We start from the raw sequence: 13,494 nt of genomic DNA, 5'->3' as shown, positions 1-13,494 counted from the left end.
TACAGGAGCCTTGTCATGAAGATCCACTAGCTGGAAATAATATCTCCATCCTCCCATTTCCTCTTATTGACCTCTTTTATTGCATTTACTGTATTTTATGGTGGAATGATATTTGTGAACTCCTTATTTCTCTTACCAGATGGGAAACTGTTGGCAGTAAAATGTGGTGGTTAAAGACATATTCTGGAGTCAGACCTACCTGGAGGAGCCCTACCCAGGCCACTTAATAACTAAGTGACCTCAAAGTGATAGTCAACCTCTCTAAGCCTCAACTTCTTTCTCTGAAAATGGACATTGTAAGTCTGTGAAATATCAATAGCATGGTACTTGGAATAGGCACTCAATGAGTGCCTATTATGAGTTAGCTGGTTTTATAGGCCCTTTTCCTTTGTTACTTTATTTAATAACTTCAACCTCAGGAAGCCAGTGTTCTTAAAGTCATTTTCCTAAGGAGAGCTCTGTGTTGCAGAGGTTATATAAACTTTCTCAACGTTACATAGCTGGTTGGTAGGAGAATCTGAACTTCAACCCAAATTGTGTCTGGGCGACCTCTCTTTCCAAAACAGCAGGGTCTTCTATTTACTCACGTCAATAGCTGACTTATACTGTGAGGTTTTTTTTTTTTTGTGGTATGCGGGCCTCCCTCCGTTGCGGCCTCTCCCTTTGCGGAGCACAGGCTCCGGACGCGCAGGCTCAGCGGCCATGGCTCACGGGCCCAGCCGCTCCGCGGCATGTGGGATCCTCCCAGACCGGGGTGCAAACCCGGTTCCCCTGCATCGGCAGGCGGACGCGCAACCACTGCGCCACCAGGGAAGCCCTATACTGTGACGTTTTAACGACAACTTTTGTGTGTCTTGTTTTTTCCCAGTGAAAGAAATAGGCTCTAGTATGGAGGGATCTTGGCTCAAGTATTCCTCTGTTCATCACAGAAATTGTTTAGTAGGCATTCAAAGCTTTACAACTTGAAAACTGAGAATATATACTAACTTTAATTCTGAGCAATGATTTGTTAATATAAGCAAATATTTAAATTGTTCTTATTCAACAATGTTTCACTGATGCCATGGTGCTAGAGTTCAAATATATTGTAAAACTATAAGAAGGAAATAATTAAATTACATTTCTGAAAAAATATATAATAGTCTCTAAATTTTATTTCTCTGTAGCTTAAGAATCAAAAGCCAGAGAATAGGGACTTCCCTGGTGGTCCAGTGGTTAAGACTCTGCATTCCCAATACAGGGGCCCTGGGTGTGATCCCTGGTCAGGGAGCTAGATCCTGCATGCCGCGACTCAGAGCCCTCATGCTGCAACGAAGATCCCACACGCCACAACTAAAGACCCAATGGAGCCAAATAAATAAATAAATATTTAAATGTTAAAAAAAAAAAGCCAGAGAATATCTAATTTAATTTTGTGGATATTTCCCCCAAAGGGGTTCAGATGATGATGATGGCACGAAATCATGCTAAAATCTCTTCAGTTTAGTTATTCCTCCCCTGAAAAAGAAGGGCAGACAATGGAGATTTTTTAAAATTTAAACAGTATTCTAATGCAAAGCGAGTTTTACTTTTTAAATAGCCAATTTTGCAAGAAAATATATAGCTCAAAAAAAAAAAGAAAATATATAGCTCATTTTTATCACTTATCTTGATTTCTCTGCAAATTCTATCACAATCATAAAATGGTAATTTACTGCTTTTTTAAAGAACATATTTTACCAAGAAAGAATTAAAATAAAATAACAATTACTTTTAATTGTTTCTGCTCAGACACTGATCATAAGTCCCCAATTAATTTACACCATTACAGAAAATATTTTAGCTCTGAAATATTGAAATATTCTTTATTCCACATAATATTTGGAAAATTTCTCAGTTGATCCCATCTGCTCATTTCAGTGGAATATTTCTTTGGTCAGTCAATAATTCATCCAACACTTATTGAGTGCCAAATACATGCTAGGCCCTGTGTTCAGGCTGAGGGACACAGGCTGAAAAGATTATATTCCCTACAGTCAACAATCTCTCAGCAGACATTTAATGAATAATTTTATTTTCTTGTTATAGTCAAATAAGCAGATACGAATACCTCTAAGCATCATTGAGTTACCTCTATTTCAAATATGTCTCTCTTGATGTAAGACTCGACTATTTAATGCACTCAATGCACTGTTAAAGGTTTTTAACCCTGAGTCTGACGTTTTATTAGTTTCGTCTTAAGCTACATTTGCTGATCCCAGTGAAGGCTTTTCGTCATTCATTCATCTGATAAATATTTGAGTGTCCATGTGTATAAAGTTAGTTTCTCAGCAGGCTAAAATGAGTAGTATGACCAGTAAGTGGGTGCAAAAAATTAATGGAAAAGGTAGGGGCTTGAGTTGGGACTTTGGGTAAATAGAAAGGAAAATATATTTTCCAGTTACTGGTACTTGCATCAGAGTTAATGAAGATGATACCCATTTAACTGGATGAGTACTTCCTCTTCTAAAGGGACTTGACAGCCACCATGCCAGGGATGTATTATTGAATAGGACTTTCATCCAGAACCCTTTTCTTCCTCCTTACCCTGAAACTGCATTTAAATGACCATGGGGACCCTGCAGCCACTTCCTCAAAGCTTCTGGCCAGCTTCAATCCATTAGGTCCTAGCTTCCTGTCTGGTCCTTCTCCAGAGTCAGAAATATGCGCCAAAATATTAACAGAGACTGGAGTGAAGTGTACATGAAAATAACTTACATTCAATATTATACAATTCTATAATATTTTTACTTTTATAGCCCAGAGTATATTTGCTTTTTTTAAAAAAAAATTTTAAAAATTAAAAGATCGTAAAACCACATTCTCCAGGGTCAAAGGCAGCTCCCAGATCCCAAAAGCGCCTCCAAGTCTTAACACTCAAAAATGTAAGAAATGTAAAAGGACCTAGAGAGAGGGAGAGTTTTTATAATTCAGAATTTCTCCACTCACCCACTCCCAGCTTTTCCTTGCTAAGGTGACTCTTTCCAAATTTATTCAGCAAGTCTGTCCAGCCACTCTCGCTATGAGGATAATATAAAGGAGATAAAGAAGAGGCTCTGTGTGACTACAAGGTCTTTAACTGAGGAGGGGGGCGGGAAAGAAAGGGTTGTAAGGTAAATTAAAGGAAGTAGTTAACACTGGTCTGTGGAAATCTAGCCCTGGGAGGTCCAGTTATTGGCCAGTGTCTTAGTTGTACATACAAGCACCAGAACCAGAAGTCAGGTTTTTTTTCCTGCAAGTCCGAGTTCTTCACACAGCTGCCTTGGAGGGTTTTTGTGGTTCAAGTCTTCCCAGTCTAAGACCTTAAAGCCAGTTGTGAATGGTGATTGATTAGAGGTTTTCTGAGGACAAACTTTACCGAATAGATGAGTGCTTTTGCGAGTCTGTAGAGAGCTTGCACCCTTCAGGTGATCTGTTTATGAATAATGAATTGTTTCTTGTTAACATTCTCTGCTCTCCACACATAAGTCGCACCATACCTAGAAGTTGAGTTTTTTCTAGGATGGGTGTGCTGGCTGAAGCCAAACCCCAGAGATGGAGGAAGTCCACCACCTGGGATAGCTGATCCTCCACCTTCTCTACCTCCAGCTGTGCTCTGTGGGGATCCTTTGACTGGAAGCATCTTGCAGTGTGTGTTCTGAATGCGGGTCCCTCCGTTTTAGTCTCTGCTCCATTATCGGCTCCCTGGATCACATAGTCCTCTTCAAAATCTTGTGTGTGGTCTCCCTGAGTTTCTGAGGATAAAATACAGCAGCAACACACCTTAAAGCTTCTTGGAATAAATATATGTATAGATACTTTGCAGTTCAGATTGATGTGTTTTTAGCACTTCATCCTAGCATAGCCTCTGTTGGTCAAGAACATTAGTGTTCCATTACTGGAATAAAATTTGGTGGCATGCCAAGTGTCTTCTGATTTGACATCAAAGTGGGGAGGACAGCCAACTTGAAAGAGCAAACTAGCATCTGTGAAGTTCTTCCCTATCACTGAGATAGCTGATTTCATATTGACATTTTCCAGTTTCCTCATTTGCTTTTGCTTTTCTTCCAAAGAAGCATATTTATTGTTATTTTGGATCCGGTTTTGTGATGTTGTATTGAGACAGTTACGTAAACAAGTTGTGAGGGATTATTAGTTTATCAGTAGAAGGATGTCTGGTCCATTGCCAAGATGCATTGATCTGTTTATTATGACTCTACCCAGTACAATTTTAGTGGCAATTTAAAAAAGACCTTAAGTGGTCTTAGGGTTTCACTTATAGAAGTCCACCGGTTCATTTATTAACCCACATTTGAGGGCTAACTCACTGTATAATCTTACCAGCATTATTATGACAGTTGTTATCATCCACCGCAGCCAGGGAGCAATATTCCAATTATACGTTCTATTGTTTCACTTGTGATATGAGAGCAATACAAATTGTTGATGATAATTATGTTGATTTTCAGCAGTTTGCAAATTAGTACATTAGTACATTTAGAAATATAAATATACCCGAAGGCTAATATGTGTGTTGGGGCTAGTTAACACGTATTTATTGAGCGCCTATGGTGTGTGTGGTGGACTCGAAGAGGCACAGCTTAGGGATACCAGCAGCGGAGTAAAACAAACAAGGAACCTGACCGGCCCAGCGTACAGCTTGTGCTGCATAAAAATGAACGTACCTTACTGACGTAGTCTTTTCTGGTAACAAACAGCCCTGAAACTTAATGGCATAAAGCAGCAATTCATGATTGCCCACAGTTCCGTGGGCTGCCCAGGCTGTTCATCGGCTGGTTTTCCCTGGGCTCAGCTGTCCTGGGAGTCAGCTGGCTGCCACATGATGGCAGTTGCTGCTGGCTCTGGGCTGGGCCCATCCAGCTGAAATCCTCCCACGCATCCATTTCTACCTTACTGGCAATTAGTGCCATCAATTTCTTGTGTGTTCTTCTAGAGGTGTGTTATTCATATACCTGCAACTACGTAGAGATATTTCCCTTTCTCCTCCTTTTTTATACAGAAGGTAGCATACTGTAGATCTCCTTCACCTTGCTTTGCCCCCTAATTATATCTTATTCCATTTCAGTATTTAAAAGATGGTCATTCTTTTTTAGACCTACATAATACTTCATGGTATAACTGTACCACACTTATTTAGTCAGTACCCTATTGAATGAGACAACTTAGGTGGTTTCCTATCTTTTGCCATAACAAACGAAGCTACGAGGTGACATTACCATGTCACTTTCTTTGAGTAGAGGTATAACTAGAATGTCCTCGAAGTTCAAGGGATATACGTATTTGTAACTTTGTTAAATGTCAAAGTGCCTTCTGTAGCAGCTGAACCAATTTACACTTCTATCAGAAGTGACTGTACATGGCTGTTCCCCACACCTTTGGCAGGTGTTATCAAATGGCTGTTACTGACTTTAGTAATTATTATTACAACTTGTTTTTCTACTATGCCTTAAAGTCAACAAAATACTTTTACGCACTCTGAGTTCATACAACGGTGGGTTAGGTTTCATTATTCAGTGGGTTAGGTTTCATTATTCTAATCTCCCTGGTGATGATCTGAAGGACCAAATGTCCTGTATAACTCGCCTAGATTCGTGCAGCAAATAGGGGTCAAAATCAGGTCTGAAACTGGGAGATTGGGACTGATGTATACACACTACTATTTATAAAATAGATAAGTAATAAGGACCTACTGTATAGCACAGGGAACTCTACTCAATGCTCTGTAATGACCTATATGGGAATTGAATCTAAAAAAAGAGTGGATATATGTATATGTATAATTGATTCACTTTGCTGTACAGCAGAAACAGAACGTTGTAAATCAACTATACTCCAATAAAAATTTTTAAAAAAACAGGAGCTTCCCTGGTGGTGCAGTGGTTAGGAATCCACCTGCCAATGCAGCGGACACAGATTCGAGCCCTGGTCCGGGAAGATCCCACATGCTGCGGAGCAACTATGTCCGTGCACCACAGCTACTGAGCCTGCGATCTAGAGCCCACGAGCCACAACTACTGAGCCTGTGAGCCATAACTACTGAAGCCTGCGCACCTAGAGCCCGTGCTCCACAACAAGGGAAGCCACTGCAATGAGAAGCCCATGCACCGCAATGAAGAGTAGCCCCTCCTCACTCAAGTAGAGAAAGCCTGCGCGCAGCAACAAAGACCCAACGCAGCCAAAAATAAAATATATAAAATAAATAAATTTATATTAAAAAAAAATCAGGTCTGGAACCCAAGTCTTCTAGTTCCAAATCAGAACTTTAAGTAGCCAAATGAAGCAGTTATAAAATTTGCTAGAAACTAACCTGCCCCGTCAACATACCCCCTGACATTACCCTCTTCTCCCAGCTCCTGGCAAGCACCAATCTACTTTCTGTCTCTATGGATTTGTCTATTCTGGATATATCATACAACTGGAATCATACAATACATAGTCTTTTGTGTCTGGTTTCTTTCACTTAGCATGTTTTTAAGATTCGTCCATTTTGTAGCATGTATTAGTATTACATTCCTTTTTACGACTGAATAATACTCCATTGTGCGATATTCCATATTTATTTATCTGTTCATCAGTTGATGGACATTTGGGTTGTTTCCACTTTCTGGCTATTATGAATAGTGTTGCTATAAACACTCCTGTAGAAGTTTTTGTGTGGATGTATATTTTCAATTCTCTTGGGTATAATATACCTAGGAATGGACTCTGTTTAACTTTTTTTTCCAAAATAACTGTACCATTTTGCATTTTCACCTACAGTGTATGAGGGCTCCAAGTTCTCCATGTCCTTGCCAACACTTGTTATTATCTGTCTTTCTGATTATCACCATTCTAGAAGGTGTGAAGTGGTATCTCAATGCTATTAATTTTTTAAAATTTTAATTGTGGTAAATACACATCATATAAAATTTACCATCTTAATCATTTTTAAGTGTACAGTTCAGTGGCATTAAGTACCTTTATAGTGTGCTACCATCACCAATATTTATCCAAAGAACACTCTGCATCCTGCAAAACTAAAACTCTGTACTTATTAAACAATAACTTCACATTCCTGTCTCCCCTCAGCCACTGGCAACCACCACTCTATTTTCTGTCTCTGTGAGTTTGATCAGCTTAGGTACCTTAAGTAAGTTGAATCATATAGTACTTGTCATTTTATGACTATCTTATTTCACTTAGCTTAATGTCTTCAAGGTTTATCCACGTTGTAGCATGTGTTCAGTGTGGTCTTTATTTACATTTCCCTGATGACTAATGATGTCCATGTGCTTACTGGTCATTTGTACATTTTCTTTGGAGAAATGTCTATTCAAATCCTTTCACTGTCAATAATTTAATGACTATTCTGGACTAAAACCCACTTTTTGAATCACCTGCAACACATCTTTAAGTACTTCCTCATTTTTTCCCTCTAGAATTCATACAAAGAGGTATATTACTTAATCACAATCTTTGGGCTAATAGAGGCTCAGTAATAATTGCTGTTCATAATAACTGGAAGTCCTAATCAATCCCGATGTGCCTTCTGGCCTCATAAAAAATGTTATGTTAATTAGAAATAAATAATTTTAGTATTTATGTCTGTTTTAATCAGTCTGATTCTTAAAATTAAAAATGGTTATATATTCAATTAACATCTTATTCCTTTTATTCCTCGTTTCAATCCGTCTTATACATTGCTGCCTGAGTATTTTCACTGGTGTAAATCTAATCATGTCACTCTCCAGTTCAAAAGCTTCTCTAGCTCCCCATTGCCAACCAAATTAAATACAATCTTCTCCTGTAATTCAGATCTTTCCATTTTTTGCTTTGACTGAAGAAACCCCAGTAAGAAATATATCTGATATTGTATAAAGAATGAGAACACAAGCATATACATAAGCAAATACGTACTTACATGAAACCAATCTTTCACAAAAACTTCCTACCCTTACAGCATACAGTGCATTCTGATATTTTGAAAACAATTTTAAACGACGTAATGAGACTTGCTAAATTGATTTTCACAACTAAAGTTTAGAAAAGATGATCCTACAGCATGGCCAACCACGGCATGTTTCTTCAGAGTTTGGTAAAACCTACTCCAGTGATTCCCAAACCTAGTTGCACATTAGAATCACTTGGAAAACTAAAATAATTTTTTTTTAAAAAGCAACCTAACCTAGATCTTCACCCTTGAAAGTTCTCATTCATAAAGTCTGGGAAGGAGCCCAGAAATCTGTGTTTTTATTAAAAGCTCCCCAGTTGATTTAGTTGTGTGGCCAGGTTTGAGAACCACTGCTCTCACCATGTATTACTTACCTTTCCCCCATCCCCAACAAATACTTCTTGCTTCCTGCACATTCTTTCTTCACATGTTTACTTTCCTCCACCTGGAAATCCCTGTGCCTGTTGATATCTTTCTAGGCCCACCTCAAATACCACTTCCTAGTTATTTCTCGAACCAGAACAGTCTCATTTCCCTAGACTTCCCACAAGTCTAATTTGGGTCTTGTTGAGGACACTTCTCTTGCCCTGCCTCACTGTGCGTATCTTCCTCCTACATTGTAAGCAACTGCATTATAATTACCCCTCAGTAGGAGTACAATGGCTACTCCAAGTCAGGATTTGATAAACTTAACTTGAACTGGAGTTGAAATGGAAACTTTCATCCTGGGCCCAAGCTAGTTAATGGAGATTTTAAACAACACGGACTTGGATATATTTTAATGTGATATTAGGGGCATAAATAGGTGAATGTAAAGCCTTTCTGCAAGTGATATTCATGCAGTCTGGCTTTGGGTTAGCTTTTCCTATCGCTCATTCATCACAGTCTCCACAGGAAGACACAATGACCAGGTCTAAATGCCCATATCCAAAATAGACTAAAATTCTCCCCATCTTACTTGATGTTAGGTTCCCTTATGTGTTCCTACTCTCTGACTGGAGGTTTCCAGGTCACGTCTCTGAGCTTGAAGCAAATGAAATACCCTAAGTGTTTTGTTCCCATCAGATTTGGCTGCACATGTTCAGAGCACCATTACAATATTATGTTTTCCATTTTGCATGGGTATAAATTAAAGAACACAGAGGATTTGATTAGCTCAAGATCCCAGAGTGACTGGCAATGATGGGAATAAAGACTTGTTCCCCAGATTCCTGGCCCAGTTCACCCTGCACCAAACCACAGGTATGTTGCCTTTTTGCTGATGAGGCCACACAGCGTTCCTTGGAGGGGATACCATTAGCTCAGGGAGGACGAACGCACACAGGGAGGCTTCCAGAGAGCCATGTGGAGAGTCAGAGTAAGGGCCAATGGTGTCCTGGAAGTTTGAGTGAGCATTTCTGAATATGGTTTAGAAAATATGTGGTTAGCAAATACATAATGAGGTACTGGGTTACTTATTTTGAGTGTCAAGCTACTTTGCATTTATGGGTAATATCTAGTCCTACATGTCCATCTCCTACTGAGTGTAATGCAAACAAAATAAGCCACTATAATGTTTTTAAAGGGATGCTGTCATTTGAATTTTTAGGAAATGCTAGAACTCTAAAATGACACGAATGACAAAGCAAAGGTGGTGTTAGGGATCAAGTTCTAGAACTTGGTATCAGCATTTACAATGACTGTAAATTCCAGCCTCTAGATAGTCTTGGAAGAGGGAAAATCATTGAGGATTACCACGATGTACCCAAGGTCCTATGTTCCCTCAGTTCAACAGTGGATTATCTGGTTGATGAATCTTACCTCATCTGAAATTACAGACATCTTTGGGTCTTTCCTAATTTACACAGAAGGTTTTGACTGAATACACAGGTTGTCTCTGCAAAGCTTCTCACTCCAACTTTAACCCTTCCCACTATTTTCCTTCCCTCAGGACAAATCAGCCACACTAATCTTTAACTTCCTTCCTTACCTCAGGGCCTTTGTAGGAATTGTTTTCTCTGCCTTGGGGGAACTTCCCACTGATCTTTACAAGGTTTGTTAAGATTCTAATCTCAGCAGAGTATCACCTCCTCAGAGAAGACTTGATCATCCAATATAACATTTTACTCCACAGGTATCCACTACCAACACCCCACACCTAGTCACTCTGGATCACTGCACCCTATTTTATTATCATTAAAGCATTTATCACAGTTTGAACTTGCATTTGTTAACTTGTGTCTCTCCCATGAGAGAGTAAACTCAGGAAAAGTAGATGACTTTTTACCCTAGTCACGGCTTTATCTTTAGCACCTAGAGCAGTGCCTGTCAATCTAGTAAGTGCTAAATAGATATGTGTTGGGTAAATGAAATACCCATCAATGATGTCACTTGGGAGAAATGTCACTTCAACGCATGGATTGCTCTAAGAAATTGCCTAATAATGATCTTTGGAATGACTTCAGCAAGTGCATTAGGTAATATCCCCCAAATGCCGGCTGGCAGCATAGTAAACATTAGTCAGGCTTCCCAGTTAACCCCGGAAGATGAACTCGGAGTTTGCATAAGCAGTGGGGTCAGCTTTCTGTTGGACAATCTCTTCTGCATAGGCAGTAAAGGATGGAGGGCAGGTGTCCTGGGCTTCGGGCAGCGGCTGGACCCTAGCACGCTGTGCCTGATGCAGGCAGAAGAGCTCTGACGAAAAGCAGAGGAAATTACAGTTGTCGGGACTTGTGGTCACAGGGCATGTATTGCATTTGCAAGGTCATCATGGGATAATTCAGGGTGTAGCTTGCACACATTCTGCTGCTGAAAGGGAGATTTTTTTTTTTTTCCTACCACATCCGACACATGGTTTGCCAGAGGAAGGGCACGAGATCAGCAGCACTGATGAGCTGGCTTGGTGTTTTTAGGCCACAACTCTACTAACCCAATGACTCCCTCCTGACTCCTCTAAAGGAGCCAACAGAATTTATTCATTACCGAGTGTGAACAGCACTCACACAAAGCCACCAGACTGCTTTTGCCTGCTATGCCAAAAGGTACATCTCAAAAAAAAAAAACAAAAAAAACAAAATTAAATAATAACGCTGTCGATGCTTATTGTACTTAAAATCTTTGGAATAGAAAATTTATTTCTAAGCTAGAAATAAACAAAAGTTTTATTTCTCCATTATAAATCTGGAAATTAAAAGAGAATGAAGGGCTTCCCTGGTGGCGCAGTGGTTGCGCGTCCGCCTGCCGATGCAGGGGACCCGGGTTCGCGCCCCGGTCTGGGAAGATCCCACATGCCGCGGAGCGGCTGGGCCCGTGAGCCATGGCCACTGGGCCTGCGCGTCCGGAGCCTGTGCTCCGCAACGGGAGAGGCCACAGCAGAGGGAGGCCCGCATACCACAAAAAAAAAAAAAAAAAAAGAGAATGAAAAACCATAATATAAGGCTGCATTTGGAAAAGGACACAGTGTATTTAATATGTATAAAGTAGATAGAGGGCCAAACTGACACTCAGTCCTGTTTGCTGGCTGGGGGTGTGTATGACGGCTATGTAACTAAGTGACTGGGACTCCCCAAAGTCGTTGGTGATATAAGAGTCAGAAGTCAGGAGACCATACGGTCAATTAGTACCTATGCTGGTTAGTGGACAAACATTGACACAGGAACTAGTAGCTTGTGCTATAATCCTATGTTTCCTTTTTTATTGTTGTGCTTTGTGGCCTTTGTAAAGTTACTTAATCTCTTGAGCTCTAATTTCTTTGTCTGTCAAATAGAAATGATAACTACCTCAAGGGGTTGTTGAGAAAATGAAATGAGACAATCTGGGTAAAGTGTCCTGTAGGTATTCAATAAATGTTAGTTCCTTTTTTCTGATTCCCAGAAGATCCAGTGGCTCAACTGGAAGTAAATAGGGCCACTTCTAGGTAAACTGGGTTTTAAACTCAACCTTTGGCCTTTTTACACCTTGCCTAAAGCCCTACAGCATTCTAACCTCATCACCTTATCAAAATGGCCATCAGTCTCATACATGTTGACTGATGGACTCATGTATAGATTACTTCCGGTGTTTTATTTGGCTACAAAACCCAACTGTTTGAAAGTGTTTAACTTTGATTGGTAACTTGGGGAGAGATTCAGTACTTTGAACTAGATCCTTGCATTTTTTTTAGGCTAGACAAACTGAGCCATAGTTCTATAGAAAGGAATAGCATTAGTCCAGCAAAATGATAAATAAATGGCTTCACTTACATAATGCAAATTTGAAAATAAATTGCTTAGGACATTTTAGTCATAAGTGTAAGATAAGATGAGGGCCTTAAAATTTAACTAACTAACTAAAGTATTCTCAGGGCAGGTGCTAAACATTCATATATGAAAAAAGCAAGAAGTATGGGGTGCATAAATGAGATATATATTTTCTTGGTAGGAGAGAGGTGACATGGCTAATATAATCACAGAGAATACAGGGGATGAGAAAAGATTCATAAGTGGGGCTCTGCTCGACACAATTATATTGCAATCATCTATATAACTCAGAAGAGGTGGGGCTTTAACAACTGCTTGAGCAGATGACACAATCACATGAGTGAAGCAGCATCGAAACAGCACACAATTAAAACAAAGCAAAAGAAAGTGTCCTGGTCCCAATATCTAGGTGACCAGATACAGCTGGAGTTAAAACTTATTCTAAGCTCAGGTAACATTTGAATCTGTGACAAGAGGACTTTATAAAATTCCTACAGAATGTTTTTCATCTGAAACTATTTCATGTCTAAGAATTAGAACTTTGTTTTCATAAATTATTTCATTAAATATCTTTCTTTGTTTATGAGCCTATCACTCTACCAGGATGGTGGGGAGTTGAGAAATGTGGGATCAGTAGGGTCTCTGCCCTCAAAGAGCTTACTCTCTCATTAAGGAGGTAAGACAGATACATGTAAAACAACCATGAATACATAAAAGCATGTGATTAGGTGATGAATCAATCATTCAGACTATAAAGGTTGCAAGTGCTCAGGGGAGAGAGAGAAAGAGAGCCATAGGAATAAAGGTTCTGTGCAGAATGTAGCATCTGATCAGGTGCTTGAAAGATGGGTGGAACTTCAGGACTGGAGGCTATAACTGAGATGCAATCTTTGCTTTAACACTTCCATGCTGTTTGTCCTTAGGCAAGGTACTTTAAGTTTTAGAGCCTCATTCTCATCCATACAATGATAATGCCTAACTCTAAGTTTGTTGAGAAGATTCGATAACATATATATACAGAAAATAATAAAGAACTTAACACATAGTAGGTACCAGTAAATTTTAAGTATAATCTTAAATGATCTTAATGTAGTTGTGTCCCATTTTTTGAGCAGCTTCAAACGACCTTTGGAAGTTGAGGGAAATAAATTGGCACAGATATGAAGAGGTAAAGAGCAAGGAATACATCCAGTTGGAAAATCAGAAGAAAAATATAGAAATGATCATGCACGTTTTCTGGGAAGTCTATCTGACTAGAGCAGTAGGTTCATTTTATAGATATGGTAAGTCATTCATTCATTCAATATAGATTTATTGAGCAACTACTAG

Source organism: Physeter macrocephalus, chromosome 9 (genome assembly GCF_002837175.3).
Source record: "Physeter macrocephalus isolate SW-GA chromosome 9, ASM283717v5, whole genome shotgun sequence".
Lineage (NCBI taxonomy): Eukaryota > Metazoa > Chordata > Mammalia > Artiodactyla > Physeteridae > Physeter > Physeter macrocephalus.
This window is presented reverse-complemented; position numbering follows the sequence as displayed.